The sequence below is a fragment of the Anser anser genome, assembly GCF_964211835.1.
Source record: "Anser anser genome assembly, chromosome: 4".
Taxonomy (NCBI): Eukaryota; Metazoa; Chordata; class Aves; order Anseriformes; family Anatidae; genus Anser; species Anser anser.
The window spans coordinates 30,278,717-30,301,716 of NC_139724.1; the positions used below are offsets into that span (position 1 = coordinate 30,278,717).

The following is a 23,000-nucleotide window of genomic DNA, read 5'->3' on the forward strand; positions in this document are numbered from 1 at the left end:
CCCAATATTAAGTTAGGGTTATACAAACATCTGTACAGGCATACTAAAATTCAACAGGTGGTTATTTATACTGAACAAAGTCGTTGAGCTCTATGTTAGTCAATCTGAAGCCTGTGAATGTTGCAACACTACATGTACAATAATACCATCAAATACTACTGTTTCAGAAGCTTTAAAAGCAATCAGTAGCATTCACCCACCTTTTCATCAGCATAGTACTCAAAAGGCATTTGCCAGTCATTTCTTTATAATCAAAACACTTTCAGAGTACTCAGAACAGCTCTACCTAAAAAGGATGGTGGTCCTTGTAGGGTACTCGCCTTGGACCTTCTATCTTTTCCAGGCTGTGAAGCTTCTCACACCATATGGGCACTTCAGAAAAGCACGTGCACAGGTATATATATATACACACATGAAAAAGCTTGATTTGAAGAGGGCTATTACATGAATTCTTGTAGAGGGCCAACATTTAAATTTATGTTCTCTAAATTAGTATCTAAATTGTTCTCAAAATGGTGTTTTTGCATGCCAAGACCAATGTCCTAAAATATCAATGAATTTTAGTTTCAGACAAGAAAAATATAGCTGTTAAGGACTAACAATTTTTTTGAAAAACATGCAGCAACCACAGAAACATTCCTCAGCTTTTATAGAGTCAAGGATGATAAACAGTGCCAGCATACCACGTATTTGTCTACTGAGCAGAAGTTTGCTATTTACAAGCCATCATAAGGAAAATATTTTTTTTGTAAACAATATTTGTTATAAACACCAGGTAGAGACATTAGTGACATTAAGGCCTATGAGCTCATGAATATACTACTGAATAGGGTAGGTATTCAGCTCTACAGAAAAACTCAGAAAAAAAATTACAAAAATGAACAGAAAAGATTTATGACAAAAAACATCTATGCACCCTGCCATTCCCTAAAGAGCAAACCAGCAATAGGTACTTCTCTTTGTTTATGACTAGCCTGTTCTAGACTAGGAGAGGAGAGGAGAGGAGAGGAGATTCGAGGAGAGGAGACTCGAGGAGAGGAGAGGAGACTCAAGGAGAGGAGACTCGAGGAGAGGAGACTCGAGGAGAGGAGAGGAGAGGAGAGGAGAGGAGAGGAGACTACAGCCTGTTCTAGACTCATTGCTTGTACAATTTCTGCCACACATTATATCAGACATAGATTGCTATTTACTTTTGATAAAGAGGATGGAATCATACTGTGGTTTCTTTATAAACTGCATCTTTTTTTTTCCTTTTATCAGTTTAGAAAAAAGTTATAGCAGCATACATAACACTGAAAGTAATGCAGGGCACAAGATTTTTGTACTATACTCACATTGGTGCTACCATACTGGCTACAAAAGCATCCTTTATTCAGACCTTGATAAATGTGCTTGTGACTATGTGTATAAGACAGAACATTACTTCATTTGAGAGATTTCATAAAGAACTGCTCTCGAACGATTTTCTAAATCTATTTCAAGGAATTTGCAAAGTTTATGCTCCTCTTCCCTCTATCCTACATTCAGAATAGCCCATATTTCATGCGTTTACCACTTATGACTGTTCAGCTTTGATGCCACTTTGCTCACTCTCTTTTCCTGAAACATGACATGCTACGGCTCAAAATGCAAATCTTCACATACTTGGGGTATTTTGACTCATAAGAGCACTTGTAGAGAGCCCAGACACAGTACAATACAAAGCAAACTAAACATTCACAAATATTATTTGCATTGCTTGTAAAGCAACTGAAAAAAATCCACATCTACAGCAAGCAGCTACAAACATCTGCCTGATACCCTGCTCTTGCCTGACTGGGAGAGCTCTGGAAGTGCTTTGCAGGTTATGATACAGCACTCTTATAAAGGTAAGGAACAAAAGCAAAGTAACTGAAGGCTTGATTCAAAAAGCTTAGAGTCAGCAAAAAGACTTCCAGCAACTACTACTGGTTTTGTATCCTGCCATTAGAAAGCTATCTGTACCAGACAATGTATTTTTCTAGCATTTGGAACATTCCTGTCACAGGAACTACAGTTTAAGTAACTGCTTAAGTATTTAAATTGAGATTCAGGCTTTGAAGTTTTTCATTTGAATTAATTAATTAAAATGAAAATTATATATTTTTTGCAATTAGTATAACTTAATAAGTGTTAATATTCAATATTAATCTTGTCCTGTTACAAAAAAAGTTTACCTATGACTTACTGCTTTTGAGATAGCAGTCAATACAGAATGGCAGAAAATCATTTCTGTCACATCCCATTAATTTGTTATCAATAACTGCATACAGAAAGATGAAGAGATGAGTGTAAACTGTGTCATGCAGTAGGGAAAATAGAATCATATCGCTTGCCATTTTAGTGTTTGAGTTCTTTTATTACTGATTTCATCTTGGAATTAGATTAAACAGTCAAGGAATTCTGATAGCCAGCAGCACAATACACGGGTGCTACCTGCCTTATTATCAAAGGACACACAGGGGACAAAGAGAAGGTATGAGTGATATCTTGTCACTTGTTTTCCACTTTTTGTTTCTTTGTTTGTTTTCTGCTAGTGCTAGTGATTTTTATTTTATTTGTATTTACTCATGGTATGTTAGGATAAAATACAGCTGTCAAAAACCACGTTGCTGGATGCTTTTATTTCTAATTCTCCTTCCCCGCATATCTGTGTGTGCCAGGAGGCATGTTGACCAATTAGAGCACAAATAAAACAGACCACTTTCTTTCTTTTTTTTTTTCCTTTCAGACAAAACAATGTTCCTGTTTTCTGTTGTATTAATTTGTTTAAGAAACAACTGTTGTCCATTTTGAAATTTTAAAATGTTAACATTTCTAACTTCACTTTAAAGTGAACTCTACTTGTTTATTCATGGTGTGTTTTTAAAATATCAATATCTATACATATCTATATATTTAGATAAAAAAATATAGTTTGTTTACCTGTGTGGCTGTGATTCCACTGCAGAAACTCTACATTTTCTAATGCAAAATGTCAGACATGCCTCTGGAAAAATCAGAAAGTATTTGAAGGTGTTGATTTTAGCCTATTGCATACATATAAATAAGGATAAAATAAAATGATTTTCCTAAACTATTCTAATTCAAATGCTTTAAAGTGCTACAGGCAAAAAGTAAGAGGGAACTTTTAAATCTTTAAAATTTAGTATAACTTGTATAAACCACATGTGGGGGAATTTTCCAAAGGGCAGTCTCGGGTAAGCAGCATCAGTAGCAGACATCAGGCCAGGACATTCAGAGAAAAAAAATAAATGCAACTTTCCAAAGTTAACTGAGCACTTGGGCATCGTTCTGCTTTTGAAATATTCTCTCAGTCCTCTCAATATGCTAAGGTGGAAAATGAGCATTTAGTCAATGACCTTTTCAAAATCTGCTCCTGTAACATGTGCTGTTTTCACTGTTCTGCTCACAAGATCGTACAGAAAATCCTCTGACAGAACAGATTTCCTCTGGTAATGCTGATTCAACAAAGCTGAAATCTTCTGTGGGAACCAGTTTTGGCTGGTTTCCAAATTTTAAGGCAATACGAACTGACTCGCTGCCAGCTACCAGCTTCTCTGTTCTAGAGACCAAGTACTCCAGGCTCTCAACAACTTGTTTTGTGGTATATTTGGGGAGACAGGGCTCCCAGTGTTTCCCAAGACCTCCACCATAAGCAGAAGTGGCAGAAAGATGTTGCAGAGTGCCCTGCAGTTTCAGAAAGATCCCAGGCACCCAGTTTGGCTTGTTAACCATAGTAGCCTGGGTAGACACAAATGGTGAGTCTCAGAGCAGAGGAAGCTGCTTTGTGAGAGGTTTTAATGCCCAAGTAGTTCTAGATATTGAGAACATGGTAACTTCAACAGCCCCAGTTTTGTGGCAGCTTTTTTATGCATAAGGTGCTGAATGATATGGTTTTCTGCTGTTCTGCTTGCCCACAGCCTGGCTATGCAATGTGATGCCACTGTCTAAGAAAAGGTAAAGAATAAATGTTTGGACAATCAGCGCTGAAAACCAAACCACGTCTACGTCTTATGAATGGCTTGTACTAAAAGCTAAGAGCAAAATAGAAATAGCAGATCCAATTATATGCATGTTTAGTGAATTAGTTTTATAAGATAAGAGCTATAAAATGCTATACCAGGTGAAAATATTGTAACGAGCAAGAAAAATCACTTCAGCCAGAAAAACCTGTTTAAAGGAAGACATTGAAATTTAAAGTACAGGGAAGTGCTTGGAGAAGGTATTGGCTGTCTGCAAAAGGACACAGGCAACATGAAAAGAGCCATAGCTGTATCTGCACTGTGGCTAGATGAAAGGTTCTGAATAAAAGCAGGACAGAGAGGGTGACAGTCCTGAACAAAAGCAAAAGTGTATCAGAAGCCTGCTGTGCCTGTTTCTGAAAGACAGCATTCAGGAGACAGGGTGCTATTAAGTAGTTATCTCAGCTCCAAGTGTTACTGTAAAGGTCAGTATAAATAGACATTAAGCATCCAGGGTAAAGTTCTTCTGACAAGTAATAATTAGCTGGATTGTGGAGTTCATGACTGAGTTCCCTTTAGAAGTTATTTCCAAACAAGTCAGCTGGTCAGTGTCTTAGTGAGAAATATCCAAAGCAAGCCTTTGCTGCCAACTTGTTTTAGATGCCCATTTCCTGGGCTAATTGGTTCTGGATGCTCTCAGGCAGCCTAGTGGCCCTGCAGTTTAGGGCACAGGCCATTGTAATTCACCAGAGGTGTTTCCAGTAAGCTAAAAAATTCCACATCCACAGTTGCTACTATATTTGGGAACTCCATGGAGGAAGACATTGTGATTTTATTAAATGAGAGAAAGAGAGAGAGACAGAGACACAGACAGAGAGAGAGAAAGAGAGAGAGAGAACAATCTAAAACAGCCTTCTTAACAGTAAAGATCTGTGCTTTCCACTTAGCTCTATTGTCCATCATTTCAGAAAGATACAACTAATACTCAAAGCAACATACAGTCCACTCCACATGCAAGGGATAATCCCTTTAATTATGATAGTTATGTGGAAACCTGAAGTGTTTAAATTCACAGGACACATTTCACAATTTTATCACATTTCAGTACTTGGTTGTTGCAAAACAAGTTGATGATAAGGGACATCATCTACAGCTTCTAAGCCCAAATGGATACATCTTGAATAAAAAGCTTATAATCATTCATTATTTGTCAATTTCTCAAGACCCCTTGGCCAAGCATTCCTAGGGAGGTTAATCCAAAGCCACAGACAATATATATATTATTATTTTCTGCTTGATTTTTCACAAAGCTTTTTGCAGTGTGTAGTGAGCAAACCCACAGAATTTTCAGGAAATAGAAGGGGATATGATTTGAGGAGCAGAGCAGGACATGACAAGACCTGAGTTTGGGAGCACTTCACAGTCTGCAGAGGCATAACTGTCAAGCAAGTATGATAAATTACTTACTAGGTTTGTTCTTTTTAAAAGAAAAATTCCTGATGATAAGCCTGTGCTCTCCCTCTTCATGCACATGTATGCGAATACATAAATAGAACCCTATTAATTTCTAGTAGAAGGTGGGATTGAATATTTTATACTATGTATATACTGGAGATGCACAAGTAGCTAATATACTATTTGCTTGCACTTCTTCAAGGATGACAGAGAAAAAATAAGAGCATGACTCAAAGAAATTTGGTAAAGTGGCATGTAGCCATACTGTGTCCTTGTGCTACCTGTCTACAAATCAGATTGATTAATCCAGTGTATACAGCTGCCCATCATTCTCATCATCATCAGTCATAGATGATAACAGGAACTCCTCTGCTCCATATATCCCTATTCTCCTCATCGGTGATTTGTTCAGACAGCTCCTAAGTAGCTGTATAAATATGACTGAAACAGCATATAATAACAAAATAAAATAAAGCCTAACTTGAGTACATTAGGTACAACTTTCCTTCAAATTCATTAGTAAAATATGAATTAACATCAATATGATTTTTAGCAGGGTAAATGTTGTTGGACAATTCTACCTAGGCATACTTTATCGCTTTGCACTGTTTCTGACCTGTATTTCACAAGCAAACATGGAAAAAATCAACCCATTCCTGTCCACCATCTATGCCTGCTTTCTCTCTTGCCTGCTGGGTGATAGCATTAGCAGAATGATCTTGATGCAGAAAATACAACTAACTCGGCCACCTTTCCTAACAATTGTCAATGCTTGCCTCTGGCTTAGTCTACCTTTCTTGCATAACAGTTGAATTCTTCTGGATTACTACAATGGCTCACCTCCAGCTTATTTTCAAACAGCGTTTGGAAGACCTTCAGCTTCTTGTGTTGTAGTTGGAATTAAGAGGGAAAAAAAATACATTTCAGGAAACTTTCAGAGTCCTAACATTAGTTTCCATTCTGCTTATAGACAAAGGCAAGGTCTTTCAAAGCTTACCACTCAGAAAGAGTAGAAGAAAATTACACTTTAAGGTAGCTTAGGTACCTTAGCTCATAGATAAACCGTTAATCCACGGCTTCAGTGGACTGAGGAGGCTTAAGTATGGCCAGGAATGGGCACCCAGCTTTTCCAGAAGTACAGAACTCTCATTTGTCAGCCAAAAATCTTAATTCTGTACCAGCTATGACCCCAGTGAAATGGTATGGTGATATACACATAAATATTAAATACATAGAATATTAAAAAATAAAAATAAAAATAAAAATAAAAAAACACCACCAAAAAAAAAATATAACCACAGTCCTCAGAATATTGTTGTAATATACCATGTGAATTCTTAGCATAACACTTTAAGGAATAGATATGAACCTTGTTGCACTGGCCCTAAATTTGTAAATGGTTCCTGCATCCAGCTAAGGACTGAATTTGGCCTACAGATTTACTTACTGCTTTAGAATTTGCTGTTGAAAATGTTTAGATAAAACAATTTAGCAATTGAAAAGATCCAGGTTTATACACTTTAAATTTGCAAAGATTTAAAACTTTTTCAAGGTTTCCTTGCTTAAAAGTTTGAAATTTAGAATTAAAGATCTTGAATCTAAAATAACTTCAGAAGAAGTATTATGTAAATTATTAATTGATCTTCAAACCCTATCAAGATCTATTTCTTTCTTCCAGTTAATTCCCTCTTTTCCATCAGGTCTTGTTCAAAGACATTGTTTACTCCATCATATGAATACTGCTCACACAAGATCACTGGGTGGAGGATTTGGGCCCAGTACTTTTAAGACTTAAGCAGAAAAGCCTCCTCCTATTTGTTCTGCACTTTCTTCATTTAATATAGATTTCTTCCTACTATTGGATGGGTACTATGTAATACCTGGTGTTAAGCATTACTGTGCAGCAAACCCTGCAAGTAGTACTGTGGGATTAGTAAGGGAAACAACAGAGCTGGGTGCTGGGATTGCAGGAAATGCCCTCATTATATTGGTTTAAGTTTTGATCACAGGACAAATCCAGGCTAACATTCATGACTGAGCTTAATATAGCATTTTGCTTTGCCTAGCTACATACTATAAAAACTCTGAGCACTGAAGATTAGTTGCTTCTGGAAGTAGCAAGTGCCAATTTTTTTATTTTTTTTTAGTGTAACCGTGCAGCTACCAGCTACTTTTTGTGCAGCTATCAGCTATTTTTGTATAAACATTGAAGCTACAAAAAGATATTAAAATGCTTTTAGTTAGGAGGGGAAAAACTTTTAATCTGAAGCAAATTGTGTTTATTACTTCATTATACCACTAAATGGAAATTAGACCTTAACACTGGCTCATTTCCAACACTTTAAATTCTATCAATAGAATACAAAATAAGAAACAATAATGAAACAAGGAATTTCTGTTAATTTGCCAGCTTGGCTAATATTAGCAGCACGGTTTCACTATGATCCAGAATATGTGTTTCAGAATGAAATTAGCCCTCAGTTGATTTTCCAGTTTTCAGTGACAAGGTAAATAATGAAGTGTCTTCATTTTTCTAAACTTGCTGAAACCATTTAACCATAAGCCAAATGTGCTATTTTACTCTCTTTCCTATGAAACAAACCTGAGAGCAAATCTTTCTTTGCTAGCTAGAAGTGGTATAAATTCCCCAGTTTGTTATGCTTTCCATTGCCCTGAGCCACTTTGCTCTCAGCTTTCTACTAATACCCACGATGTACAGAATATAATTGTCTGAATTACACCAAACTGTAAAACAGCCACTAACTAACTCCATTTGTTGTGATAGAACAGTAGAACACTAATGTGATCAAATTAAAGCTTCCATGAAAAGAGAAAACATTTGTACAATAGAATAAAAAGAGAATGAATACTGACAAGAAAATCTATTCCTCAGAAGAATATGGGTCTTATCCTTGTAAAAATCTCAAAGAAAACTAGTCCTCAACTCCTGTACTGTCAGCATTCAAAATCCTAAACCAGACTTCAGTGATACCAGGTACTTTTTAACACCTTGCAGGAGTCTAACTTGAAAAGACCCTTTGATATGGCTAGCTACTGTTCTAAGATAAATCATATGTATATCTTTGCATAACAAATGTGATACTCTTGAATTTTTAAAATATGTGACTCTATTCTCTCTTACATCTGCATTTGAAAGTTAATCTACTTTCCCATTTTGACATCCTACAGATTTAAGCTTCACTTGGCTCCTGCTTGCTTAATACTACAAGAAATAAAGTACTCATGGGAGTTCTGCCTGAAGGAAGAGTTCAGTTGTGACCCAGAATTATCATCTGAGCTGCAAGAATAAAATACATTGCAGTTTTATAGAAAATATAAAAAATAAAGTCCTCATCCTTCATCACCCAGATGCTTCAAAAAGGACATCACATATTATAATGAGCTGTTCTAAATGGTGAATTATGTTTTGTATTTATTAAAACTATAACACAAAGCGTGGCCTGTTTCTCATTGTAACCTAGTTTACTTCTTAGCCAAGCATGTAGACAGATTGTCCAACCTGAGGTGACTTTCCTCTGAAAAAAAAAAAAATTAAATTCAAGGGATATTATTTCCTCAGTCAACTTTATAACCATACATCAATCTTCTCTACACAGTGCTATGAAACAATGGACCAGTCCTCTTTTAAAAAGGATATTAAGATAACAGGGGCCAAATATGGTTTGACTGATACATAACAATCTATTCTGAACAGCAGAGTGAATCCTTATTGCATTGTTTTTTTGTTACAAGCTAGTTGGATGTGTGTTCTTCAGTTTATGGCTACTGTTTTTTGGGAGTGCTACTCATCTTGGTTCAGTCCTTAGATGCAGTAGTAGATTTGGGGGTTGCTTGATTCTCTTCATACCTATATCTCTAGAAACCTTCAATATATCCTGCAAAATAAGGTAACATTCCAGGAGCTAAAAACAAAATTATTTGTGTCTGCCCTTCACCTAATTAACCACCAAATCTCTTTGTTCTCTGAGGTAACCACGTAAGTCCAAAATATCATGTCCCTTAAAAAACAGAATGTTCAATACTTCAATTTGAAATTCATGTTCATATACCTGATTTGGAAATAGAAACATGAATCTAGACTAGATATTTAACACCAAGACTAAACATTTTATCTTTAGAGCTGGGCAAAGACAATTTTTTTTTTTGCATTCAATTTTATCTAAACAAAATCAGAAAAAAAAAAGCATCTTGGAGGTCTTTGCAACCATGTTAAATGTCTTTTCATATGATTTGTGGAATCAGCTGTTGGAAAAAAATTCAAGAAATGAAAATGAAGTACAATTTTTCATGTATGTGGAAATTCTTGGAAGGAATAAACATTTGTTTCACAAGTGAAGTGTGGGAAAACAAATGTTTACAAACATCTCTTCTAATGTTAGCAGGCATTTAGAGATAATTAAAGACCATAAAATATATTCTTCAAACGTCGAGACTATACTCAAGAATTCCCTTGTTCACCCTGTTTTTTCCTCCTGTAATTCCAGGGAAGCCATTTACAAATAGGTCTCTAGTCCAAATGTAACAACAACAAAAAAGAATTCTCATGACAAATCTTATTTTTTCCACTACTTTAAAACTGTTTATAGTTGTTTTAGCCTATTGCTTAATAGAGCAATGCTTATTAGCAGTAAAATATATGTCTTAGTTTTTATCAAACATTCTTTTTCCATCTTTTAGATACTGTGTCACATGAACATTTGGGTCAAAGAATTTTCATCCGTTATATCCAGCATAAAAAGGGTATGCTTCTTAAATGGTTGCTTATGTTCAGTCTAGCACAAACATGGCTCTGACGTCATACAATATCTGACTTTTAACAGCCTTGTTTGTGAAGGCTGACAGTACTTACAGTCCGGAATTGATACTACTAAATTCTTTGAAATTGCACAGCCTCCAATATTTGTAGCAGGAGTTCCAGTCCCCTGGAAATCAGGTAGTCTGCACACTACTTAAGTGGCCTCAAGAAAGTAGCTTAAAATAAGCTTTTCTATCCCACCTTACGATGTCAGGGTTTGGAGAAGAATACAAATGGGGAATTTTGAGGAATAACAATGCTCTTACCTCAGCTTTTTCAGTGTATACTTACTGCAGTGGATACTGGGTTCTAGTTCTTTCTCTAAAAGGAGATACCTTGCGTTTCAAAAATTGTTATATGCTTATCCCTGTCTGGGTATAATCTATTGTTACCATGGAAGGAATGGAAGGGCTGATGATAGTAGTTATATGATTCTACACATATTCCCACATTACCTTTAGAAAGGCTTAAGGCTATGGTGAATCACAAGTGAATCATCTGATTGGAACTCCTGCTGCAGTTCCCAGGCTTAACTCTTAAGAAGGCTCAACTTTGCAAGAGTACAAGATTAAACTCAACAAATATTTTCTTGTCCATAATAGATTGTTTATTAGAGTAATAATTTACCAAATAAATAAATGACAGTAGATGATTTATTATTTTTTTTTTGGTGAACAGTGAAAAGCAAAAAAACCTTACTTACTAAGATTTTTTAAAAATGGGAAAAGATCAGATCAGTTTCATGGCAATAAATTTGTGTTTCTGTGTATGTAAGATCAAACTCAAATTTACAAATGTAAGTAAATTACAAGTTAGGTTCATGAATATGATGATTGTGGTTAAACAAAAGCACACATCCGTGTGAGAAAAGCTCTCATCTCTGTAAGAAAAGTGACATTTGCAGATATTTCATTTCTGAACAAGACATCATTTCTTGTGACTGAAGACTGTTAACATAAAGAGGAGAAAAAAATCTATAGCAGAATTATTTCAAGTAACTGCATAAGTAAAACTACTTAAAAAAAAATCTTTAAATAAGCATAATTCACTTTGAAGATTTTAGCTGAACTACAGAAGGTCAAGATTTTTATTATGGTTATTTACAATATGTTGCTAGTAAGTTAATAATTTTTAGTATTGACACATTATACTACAAGAAAAAACTACTGCTCTTCAACTGTAGTACTTACTATAATCTATACTATTTCTTTTCCAAAGTCTTAGGTATTTAAAAAATACATAAAGAAATTCCAGAAATCTGGTACCAGTACAGGACTTTTTATGGTGTTTAAGATAGTGTCAGCACTTGCACTATAAACCTCTGCTTTCAAAGGTTTATTACTGAGCCATAAAAATCAGTCCATTGTATAACTTCAGTTAACTCTCATTTTAGTACTCATTTTTCCCCCCCACTCCTCTATCCAGAATACTTTTTCTTTACCTAAATTACAGAAATATTTTAGAATGACTCTTTTATGTGTTATTTTCTTTCAAGCCCTTACACTTTACAAGTACATACCATCGTATTTTGGTGTATAATATATAATGAAACTTTTAACATAAATTGAAGGTGATCTCTCAACTTTCAAAGACTTAGATTAGTAATAACTCAATAATTCTAATGCATTTAATCCCAAAAGACTGAACTTCTACTTTAGCTCATCATTTCAGTCATTACTGAGAAGTTCCATAGATGTTTCTCTTTGCTGTTGCCACAGCCCCAGTAGCATCACCACCTGATTCCATATTAGTCTGCCAGTGTATGTAAAAAGCTATGAAAGAGACTCACATTTGTTGATATATTTCCAGGAATCCCACATCCTAGTGCATGTGTTATCTCTTTGTATCTCTGTGACACAGACATGGGCCATAACACTAGCCTTATATATTTTAAGCAGACTTTGGTGTTTCATTATCACCCACATGTCTGGTAAGGACAATCCCCTCTCTATCACGAAGGTATTACGTTAGATTTTGTACGGTCTCATAAATTCTTAGCTGCAAGCCATAAGAATGGCTAGCAGACACAGCTACAATACTCTCCCACACATATGTTCCTGCACACATGTGGTCCTTATCCAACACCATCACCAAGCCCTCAGACTCACATTATCCAGAACTCCAAAGCTTCCAGAAACCGTACATAGAAGAGCCCCAAATGACATATGCCTACACACACGTCTAGCATCCTCACCCAGACAGTGATATATCTATGGCAACATCTTGTACCTTAACAGCTATTCTTTACCTTTGATCTGTTTGGCCTCTCTGCTCTTTGTACCAGTTTTACAGCCAATGAGTAAAAACCAGCACAAACAGTCATATGTGAGCAGACACCAGTGTTGTTCACAGCTTGTTGTGTAGCAATCTGCAGCTAGACAAGAAACCTTAATTGTGGATCAGAATACCACATACTAAATAACCTCCCTTACAATGCTCACTGCTGCCTTAATGCATCTCTCTGAAGCACAACTGTTCTCCTACAGTAGAGCTGCTGTATTAATACATCATAGTATTAATAGTGCTGACCCCCCATGCTGTATTAATACATCATAGTATTAATAGTGCTGACCCCCCATGAGTTTTGGATAGAACTATCCTACTGATATTCATGGACCCACTACATCCAAACCCTCTGTGTAGCCCTGTACGTCACACCTTCTGAAGCAGGCAAAGTAAGCAGCCCTGAACTACACACAAAGCTGTTTGAGCTGGGGGTGAGGAGAAGGGTGTGTGTGTGGGGGGGGGGGGTAGGTTCTAGAGTTTTTATAAAAATAGGTCTCATCAAAGACAGCTGCTCATGTGGTAAGCCTTGTCAGTACTCTTTTAGGTACTCTCAGGATTAGGACATCCATGTAGATGTTCAGTGGTTTCAGGAATTGCAAACACAGATCTAGAGGATAAACATATCAGGTATGAGAGCAAGTGATCCAGCCTTTGCTTTACAATCTGTTTTATGCCCCTTCCTTTTCTCATACTAGATGATTCTCCAATGGAAATTGCCAATGCCCATGGCAGGGGGGTTGGAATAAGATGACCTTTAAGGTCTCTTCCAACCCAAACCATTCTATGATTCTATGATTCTCCCAAATTTAGTCAAGGCATTAAGTCCCCTGTCCAAGGTTTTCTTAGTCTCATCTTCTCATCCTGCTGGAAAGACAAGTGTCCTCTCCTCTCTTGCTTAGGCGGTCTAGACGGCCATCTTCAGGAATGAAGGAGACAAACTTTTAAGAACAGATCTTGGCCCCCATGAGAATCCATGGGATTCTTCCTCCTGGTGTTAGTTTGTTCAAAAACCCTTTGAAATGACTAAACTACCTGTTCACTGTATTCAGCACTGGTTTCCAGAGTAGGTGAGTTTCCTGTTTTGTGCAAGCTATGGAATGTCTAACATGGTCAAACATTACTACACATTCACAGTCTGCTGCACTCCTGAGGACTGATCTCACAGAGCAATGGTCTGTGTTTCTCAATGAGTATATTAATTTAGTGTAATAAAAAGGATTGTATTGATTTGGCTGTCAAAGTCAAAGATAAACTCACAGACATTCCCAGAAATGGGGTAGCATTCTCTTGTCCTTTTCTATCTGAAAAGAATGAAAAAAAATATCACACTGCCTCCCAGTGAAACTTCCTGTCTTCACTTTCTTATTTATATTGGATTTATAAATATATCTTTTTACTTGCTTTCATCCATTTTATTTTTTTTCACTGCTTCCTTCATGTTGACTCAACTTTCTCTCTCCCCTGAGAAATGATGCTTTCAACATATCTGTTAAACCTAGTTCTTTCCTCAAGAAAGTGATAACAGAAAGCAAGTAAAATTAGACTATCTACTTGTTGTTTATATTAGCACTCTCCTATTTGAAGCCCTCTTAGGAAAGGGAGATTCATATGTCTGTGTATGTCCTAATCTTTCTAAGTAACTGTCTGGGGAACTGACAAAAAATCTAATAGACTGATTGCTTTCTGTTGCTTTACCCTCTTCTCTTCATGTTGCCCATTTAAGATTTTAAACTCCACTGGGAAGTGCATCAGATTTGTATATAGTATTTCTAATAGCACACATTTGGCCCAATGAAAAACAGAAATAATGAGACATTCTAGGCTCACATTGCTTTTCACTTACTCAGTGTGATCTATGGAGGCTGCACAGCTTGGATTCTCTTTGTGAGACTATCACTAACTTTCAGAATAACCTTCAGTAAATCATTCCACTCTTTTCCCTAATTATGAAATGGTGATAGTAATATTCTGTAAAGCACAAAGCACTTTAAGTCCTAAGTGTGGTCATTACCATCTAATTAGCTTCAATTTTTTTCATTTCCTTCACAGAAAAATATATATATATTAAAAAGAAAAAAAAAAATCGCCATACTACTTACCTTCTACAAGGCCTTTTCCCAGCATGTAAAGGACACCAATCCACTGGTCTTTATTATGTGGAAAAAGGACTCTACGTTTACAAGTCATCATCAAATGGCAGGGGAGGAATCTGATGAAAGTAACGTTTCAGAAGTCCTTAGATGAGACTATGTTTGTTTGTTTGTTTGTTTGTTTTAAATACTTAACAGTACACAAGAGAGAGTTTCTATTAGATTATAGGATTATATGGTCTTCAACTGTATCTCTCATTCTGCAAGAATAAAACTTTCTTGCTTCAATGGGTAGCTGCTCAGCTATGGCTGCAAGGTTACATTCTTTCTTAGAACAAAAGTTACCTGAACCTGGGTCTTTCTATAAATAGATGTCTCCAGATGTTAAATTTTCATATTAACTTATGCGGAACAATCAGACTTCAAGATGAAATGCAAGTGAAATAGTTTTCTCTTAATTTAAAGATCACAGGTAGTTTCACCTAACAACAGAGTACATCCACTCTTCAGAAATTTTAAACTTATTTTATTATTTTTGAATCATTTCTTAATGGCAGCCACTTTTCTAAAAATAATGTTATCTCAACACTGGAAAAATAAAAACTTGTTAGTAATAGACTCTAAGTACACATCAGCTGGCTGGGATATAAGAAAACATAAAAAATAACTGTTTAACTTTTGAAACATATTTCAAATTGCAGAGAGAAGTAAAGAAATAAAGGAATCAAGTTTCACAGCTAAAATTTTCCTCCACTAGTATTAATAGCCATTCTTCTTTCAGCAAGACAACAGCAAACAAAAGAAGCTGCTTTGTTCTGAACCATCTGCTTTATTGTATTTAAAATTACACATAATGATTATATGAATTTGAATATTTCACATTTCCGGCTACTGAGAGAGAAGAATGTAATTTCATAGCCTAACTTTGCATTTATATTTTGGCTCATATGCTCGAAAGAGAGAGAACCATTGCTCTTACTCAGATCATAAAGTTAGTCAAGAGTTTGGAGAATTACATACAAGAGATTCAGGATTGTTCCAACCTACACTGAATTACCACTAGCACCACATGAACATACAAGTAGCCAAAAATGAGACAATTCTGTCTCTTTTTCCAGGGAACTGACTCAGCACCAGTACGTAAATCAATCAGATAAACTACATTTATGATAATCATTATTAGGGACTTTGTGTATGCAAGCAGGTGACTTTCAAATATTTATTTCTATAGCAAAACCATTACTGAAATCTAGCCAAGCCCAAAGCTATGTCTCAAAACAGTATCAGGCATTATAATCATTTTCTTGATTTCAATTTTTGTTTCTTTCTCATCCTCTTCACTCTAAATATCATCAAAAGCAACAAACTAAAGCAACTGAATGAAGGATACTTTCAAAAGAAATCTATTCAAGCACATTGGCAGGAATAATATAAGTGAAATAATAACTAGACATGCTATTCTCTCTTTTTTTCTTTTTTAAAGCAATCCCAGCAAGTTTTTTTTTTTCCAGCAATCCCAGAAGTACAAGTCAAAAAAAATATGTTTCTTTTAATTTAAAAGTCTCTGTGAACAACTCTGTTTTTAACTTTGACTAATATAGTTCAATCAATGATCAGTTTAGTGTCCTAATATTCCTTTGGATCTGAGTAAAGGTATTACTACTTTGAATTTGATCATGAGTTCGGTGAGGTGCAGATTAATAAGTTTATCATGAATAAAGGAATACACAGCACAATTGGGTTCACTGTATGGTTGTCTTTCTAATCAGTACTTTATTTAATTGCCAATTTAAGGAATTATGCTAGCAAGCCCAAAGAAAGCAGAAGGCACTCTGGGCACTAACAAAAGCTTGTTAAGAAGATCCATATACTCTGGATAGTCATTTGCTGAGACTGTGAGGAAAGTTTGATCAATCAGAGGACTGATGCCCAGCAAACCCTATCATCAGTTTAGGGCAGGTGTGTTCCATGAAATACTGACAGCTTTTTGGATAAAGAGAAATTTCTATTGTGCATATATGTGATCTATCATTACCATATACATATATATATATTACATTTTTCTTATTACATTTGTGTTTTTTTTAAAGGTTTCCTTGTCTTTATATGATTAGAGTGTATTTCCAAATGAGAATTTTTTTCCTGCTGCAGGGAGGTTACTGAGTACAGTTACTTTTGCTGGAGTTGTGGGGCACAAAGTAGTTTATGTATTGATTAGGAGTCAAATTAAACATTCTGAATTAGAATTTTTCCCTGCTTCTAACCATGTGGCAATAGAGCTAAGTATATAAGTTTTTCTCATAAAATATTTATTGGTAGAATGTAGTAGATATATTTATTACAAAATATTATGATACAGTAATTGAATTATTTTATTATTTGACAGAAGAGAAGAAAATGGCTAAAAAAAAATATATCCATTGACCATTTTAAAGTGCTTAATCACTGTTTTCAAAAACATGATGATCTTTATCCTGATATCCTGCACTGTAATAATGTGAAAAGGTGTTATAAACCTCTGGATTAGCAGGGGATCCCTTAATGATGTACTGATGACACAGGTGTCACTAAAACATCCTCTTTTGTGTGAATGAAATAGAAGAGAAGAACTGATGGCAGAGGCATTCCAGAGCACCACTTCATTCTTACTAACTTCTAGCTGGTGTAACAGCAGTTTGGATACACTTAAAGACTAGCATAGTTTATTAAGATGGTGCCAAAAGCAAGCTAACAGAAGGTTGGCATAAAAGTTACCTTTGCCCCCAATTCGATAATGCCAAAATGTGTTGAAACTGCTTCTGAATTCATTTTAAGATCTAATACAGACATGGTGAATTTCAGTTAAAATTCTAAGCACTTGACACACTTCTCAGAATTTTTACAAAAATAACATTGCTTACATTTATTGCCTCAAACTTTGCATTAAAAGTATCCAGCACACAGAACAAACAACTAGGGTAGTGAGTGATGAACACATTATATAAATGCAGGAACAGAGAGGAAGCTAACCAACAGAGATTGATCTAGAGCAATGGACTGTTTCCTTACTATGTTATTGTAATCTATGAATTTATCATAACACCTACCTGTCTCAGGCAGGGAGTTTACTATTTCCTTTCTCATCTGAAAGGAGTAGAATTAAACAAACACTTGAAAGTGTTGCTGATAAAACTGTATTATTTTTCTCTTTCAAAGATCGTCAGTGCTTTTACAAGTTATTAAGCTCCTACTGCATATTTTCAAATTTGATACACAATTGTTATTTACAAGCAGTGTGAATTCATTAGCTTTATGAAACTGATAGTTGTTATGCATGTGAGTAGCTTCCTGTCCGCCAGGACTGAAATGAAAATGAGATACTGAATCTCTAAAGGCTTTCCTAGAAGGAACATTTATAAGTAAATAGCATAACTAAACATTTGGTAAATTGGTACTAATGTACACTGAATCATGTCTTACCTAATTTGAAGAAAATCTTAGCAGAATTTGAAAGAAAGGACTCTGCTCTTTAATTGCCAGTGTCTGACTGGAAGACCTAAGTGTAATGGTAAGCTTGCTCAGGACGGATGCAGACTTCAGACTTGTTGACACCAGAAGTCCTCTTCACATTTCTGTTATGGTTACTAACATATTTCTTTTTACAAAAACAAAATGTCTCTCAAAGTCATATCAAGTTTAATATGACAGTTTAATAAGAAAATGAATACAAACACAGAAATCGGGAAAGACCACAAAACTTCATAAACCAGGCATAAGAGAGAGATTAAGAAGATGAAAATAAGAACTTGAAAAGCCCCTTACAAAGTGCGCTCAAGCGAATAAAAACTTTTGTAAAAATATACAGAAATAAATTAGCTAGTGAATGAAGTAACGTGATGAAACCAGTGTAAAAGAGTTCATCAGGCCATGGCAGAGAAGCTTGGTGAATTTCTGCACATTAGAGTAGGGCAGCAAGAGCTAAGGAACTAATAAATAAACTTACACTGAGACTGGCAATTGAATGGGGTGACAACCAACAAAAGGAACTATGCTACCCTGATTATATAAAACAATATTCTAGAGCTAGCATTGGTACTCTTACTTCTAATGCTGCAATTACACAAAAGCAGTGCACAAGGCACAATGGCTCCTTCACTTCACACACACTGGCTGGCCCATTCCTACAGCAAACAGCCACTTTCCTGGCCAGCAGCCACACCATGCAGCAATGTCAGCGAAGTCATGCTCCACGTACTGCCCTATGAATGTGAGAGAGGGTCCACATGCTCATGATGCTGGAGAACTGTCTTTGCTGCCCACAGAACATTCTTACCAATGCAGACCAGGCTCCATGCGCACAGCTGTGCCTCAGGCTCAGTGCTCTAGCTGGCTCTTCTCTTTCCTCCCATCAGCAGTCAGGTCTGTCATCAGGTGTCCTCCAGGATCTTAAAAAGATCTTCAGCCAAGCATTTGCCATGGACTGTGCTTATCATAATTACATCCAGTCTAGGCATCTCATGAGTTGCTTGGTAAGGTAACACCACACTGTGATTTTATACAGCCATCATAAGTGTCCAACAAACCATGCCCTTCTGCTGTTAGTTTCAACAACCACCATTAAAGGTCAGCAGGTGGTTTGTTTTTTGGTTGGTTGGTTGTGGTTTTTTTTCATTATACCAAAACCTTACAGCTCATTTCAGTTCCAGTACCATCATTTTAAAGCTATATTTTACACATTTATCTCTGGCAGAATTTAGGCATCAAGGGAGCTAAGCAGGCTCTTCCATGCTATGTTGAGTACTGTGGACAGTCCTGGCCCCTGCACCTCCAGCAAAACATCACGGAGTTATGCTTTACAGGAAGAAATGAAGAAGGCTGGAATTCTTCCACCTGGAAAGAAGGATGATGAGGTATGCTTGAAGCTCTGCAAAATCACAAAGGTGAATGAAAGGGGAACAATTTATTCAACAAATCAAAACCAGAAACAGCCAGCACTCAGTGAATCTATTAGCAAGAAATGGACTTCTGAAATCTGTTGCCTCAGAAGGCAGCAAATTCAAAAAAGAATTAGACAAATGTAAAGATAACAGGTCCATAAACATGTACTAAAGCAAATATGCAAAAACGTACCCTCTAATATCCTTAATCCAATAACTGTAGATTTACAATTTCTTTAATATCAAGAACTTATAAGTTTGTACAACTTCTTATCATTCTTATTCTGTTCTTGTACATTTTTACAAGGTTTTCAAGACTGGACAGAGAAAAGTCCTGAGTAGCTTGATCTGACTTCATAGCTGAGATTTCCTGGAGTAGGAGGTTGGACTTGAGGGTTCATGAGGTATATTTCCAGTGTGTTTTACTTTATGAACTTATGATTGCAATATGTTTAAGAAATAAGGAAAAATAATACTGATAGCCTTCTAGTGACAGTAATTTCTTCAACAGAAAGGCCTCACCATAGGAAAAAAGTATAGGTATACTGAAAGGCAGAAAAAAAACGTTTCCGTTTAAAACATATTAAAGTTAATGGAGCATATTTCGCACCAGCTTAAACCCCATGCACTTCCACTACATGGAGGTGGAGGATCATTTGTAACTTGGTCCCAGGAGAATTTCAAGTGCCCACCCAGAAGGCAAATCTTAGCTCACAGAAATGTTTCCTTTTTCATTTGGAAGGAAAACAGTTGAGATTGTTTGCTTAACGATACCTTTATCAATAATGCTCCAAAGTGGGAAATTTGCTTCTGTACTGATCCAAGGGGAATGTAAATGAAGAAACAAGGCTGTCCATGAAATAAAACTCTCATTTGTGTATTGTTTAAGCAGGATTCACAAAGGGCTAGGTTACCACTCTTCTTTTCCAGCAAATGGGTAAGATAATTGTACTTTACTTAATATTTATCCTGATATTGAAGGGGAAAGATAAAGCAGCATTTTGTATTTTTTTTTTCATTAATATTTCCAAGTAAAAGATAAAATCCATATATATTATTTCACTTTTGGCCAACCAGTGTTGTTAAAACTTCATTGCAGTACAGCTGTAACCAGCACTGCGTTGGCCATTATAATAAAATCATGTCAATTCAATTACAAGTTTTTATGAAAAATCAGTAGGGAAAACTGAACTCTAGCCAAAATACATAACTCTCAGAAAAAAAATATATATATATATATATGTATCTTAAGTAGGCTACTAAAGGTATATTAATTTTGTATTTTAAAAGATATTAGATAATTTATTCTCAGATATATGGAGCTGCATTCACATATTTCGTCATGAAAAGAAAAACATAGTTGCGTAAATATTGCTTAACATGAACAAGAATGTGCTTTCCTTCCCTGTTCTGACATTTTATGCTATTCTGATAATTTACAATTGAAGAAATACAAAGTGAAATTGAATAATTCATACTGCTTCAATTCCCCATGATGTTATGCACAATAATAATGACTATAATGACATAGACATGAAGTTCTTTACTCCATGCAACAGCAGCCTTTTCAGAAGTTTCAAAAATAAGCATTGAGAGCTAGGAGTAAGCATTTCCAGGCATTTTTCTTTACAACTCCCTGAGGAAGCAGAAGCCTATGGAAGACTTGCAGATGCATAGTCATCATTTATCAGCATCTTATCCTATCAGCAAATTTAACTAGTGTTCCAGAGAACACCACATAGCAGTATTTTAAAAAGAAAGGTGATACTCCAAATCACAGCTGAAATAAATGAAGATATAGTAGAGAAGCGATACATGTTTTTTTTCTAATACATACAGGGATGTACTATTGATCTAGACTGATATACATACTGATGTAAACATGACAGTGCTACCAGACAAGTTCAGGGAAAAGCACGTGTACTTGCAATGAAAGCCAAAAAATGACCTTTCTGATTCTCTTAAATTCAGATAAACCAACTATTTCTCTGCTTTGTAGTCTAGATTTGGTTTGGCTGGGGCATTTCCTGAGCTCATAGTAAGAATTTGGAAAATTTCAAAATGTTCTAGAACAATCCAAAGCTGCATCCTCTTCTTTCCATGCCCATTCGTGCATCCTCATGCATGAATTTGACTTGCTGCTGCCACATTCAGTTTGGAAAATGGAATCCCACACCTACCTTAAATTAAAATGACATAAAGTGACATGCATATTATCATCTTAAATGGTTTTGCTAAACTTAGTGGTTAGAGCATCAGTCAATAGTCATATTGCTGACAAGGACTCGGTAGTACAATTCAATTTTTATCTCATGAGGAATGGAGGGGAAAAGATTTGATTTTCCCGTTCTGTGCCTGAGTCTTTAAGGGAAGCCAGGTTTCATCATAATGCTATGCAGCAGCCCACAATTTACTACAGTCACAAGGAACTTCACATTATTCACCTACTTTCTGCTAAACTAAAATATAAATCAGGGTCAAAGCAATAGTGGATGATAGAGAGCAAACCTACAGATTGCCTCATATCCAAGATATAATATCGCAAATTGCCTCAGATTTTGAAAACCAGCGTCTGTCCTTGCCATGTCAATATTTTGATCTAAAAGGCTCATGACTGAAACATTTCTATTAACTATTTTATTTCCACTGGGAGTGAATCTGAAGCTGGTAGTGAAAATGTGTATCTTTCCATTGATTTTAATGGAGCTATGCCAGCTGGAATCACCTAAAAATTTCATGCCTTATTTCAGATTCCACACTTCATATGACTTAATTCATAAACAAAGTAAAACCTCATGGGAAGAGGCCATGCCTCTCTGCTGCACTGTCTCATTACCAACACTTACAGAAGATTAGATTTTAGAATTCATGACCTGCTAGTACTTCAGACAGAAACAAAGCTAAAACAGAAATGTAAAAAAATAAAGCTGTTTTATTACCTGGCTTGTGTGATTGTACATCATGTTCAGCATCTTGCCTTCTCAGTCCAAAAGTATAGAAATAAACAGATGGCAAATAAAATTCTTAGAGCATCTTTGAAATGCTATTGTTACATCCAAAAAAGATGAATTTCCCAAGGTCACCTACATCATAAAACATTAAAGGGGAGTGAAGGAGTAACTTGAAAGAACCTGTAACTAAGCTTTCAAATTACGGCAGCTCAAATTCTGCTCTTAATTTGTAATTGTTTTCTCTGATTTCTGTTGTTTAATGGGACAGAGAAGTCTGGGCTCTTTCTTTCTCTCTCTCTCTCTTTCTTCCTTCCTTCCTCTCTCTCTCTTTCTCTTTCTTTCTTTCTTAATCTCCTTCTCTCTTTCTCTCTCTCTTTCTTTCTAGTTCTGACTATTCCTGAATAATTCATTATTATGGAAACCCTTTATATTTGAGATATATCTTAGATCTATATCTAAAAGGGATTTAAATAGCACAGCACTGAAACATATCACTTTACTTT

The 23,000-nt window shown here is 35.7% G+C and overlaps 1 protein-coding gene across 1 annotated transcript in view; it reads right to left on the reverse strand.

Moving 5' to 3' along the window:
• Positions 1 to 17,113: 17,113 nt before the first annotated feature.
• LOC310898915 (uncharacterized protein) overlaps positions 17,114 to 23,000 on the reverse strand; it is a 186,563-nt gene continuing 180,676 nt past the window's right edge. The window contains exons 2-3 of the transcript XR_014583847.1: positions 22,486 to 22,629; positions 17,114 to 19,533 (exon numbers count right to left, since the gene is read on the reverse strand). The gene's annotated coding sequence lies outside the window, so the exon portion shown is untranslated. The remainder of the gene's footprint in view (positions 19,534 to 22,485; positions 22,630 to 23,000) is intronic.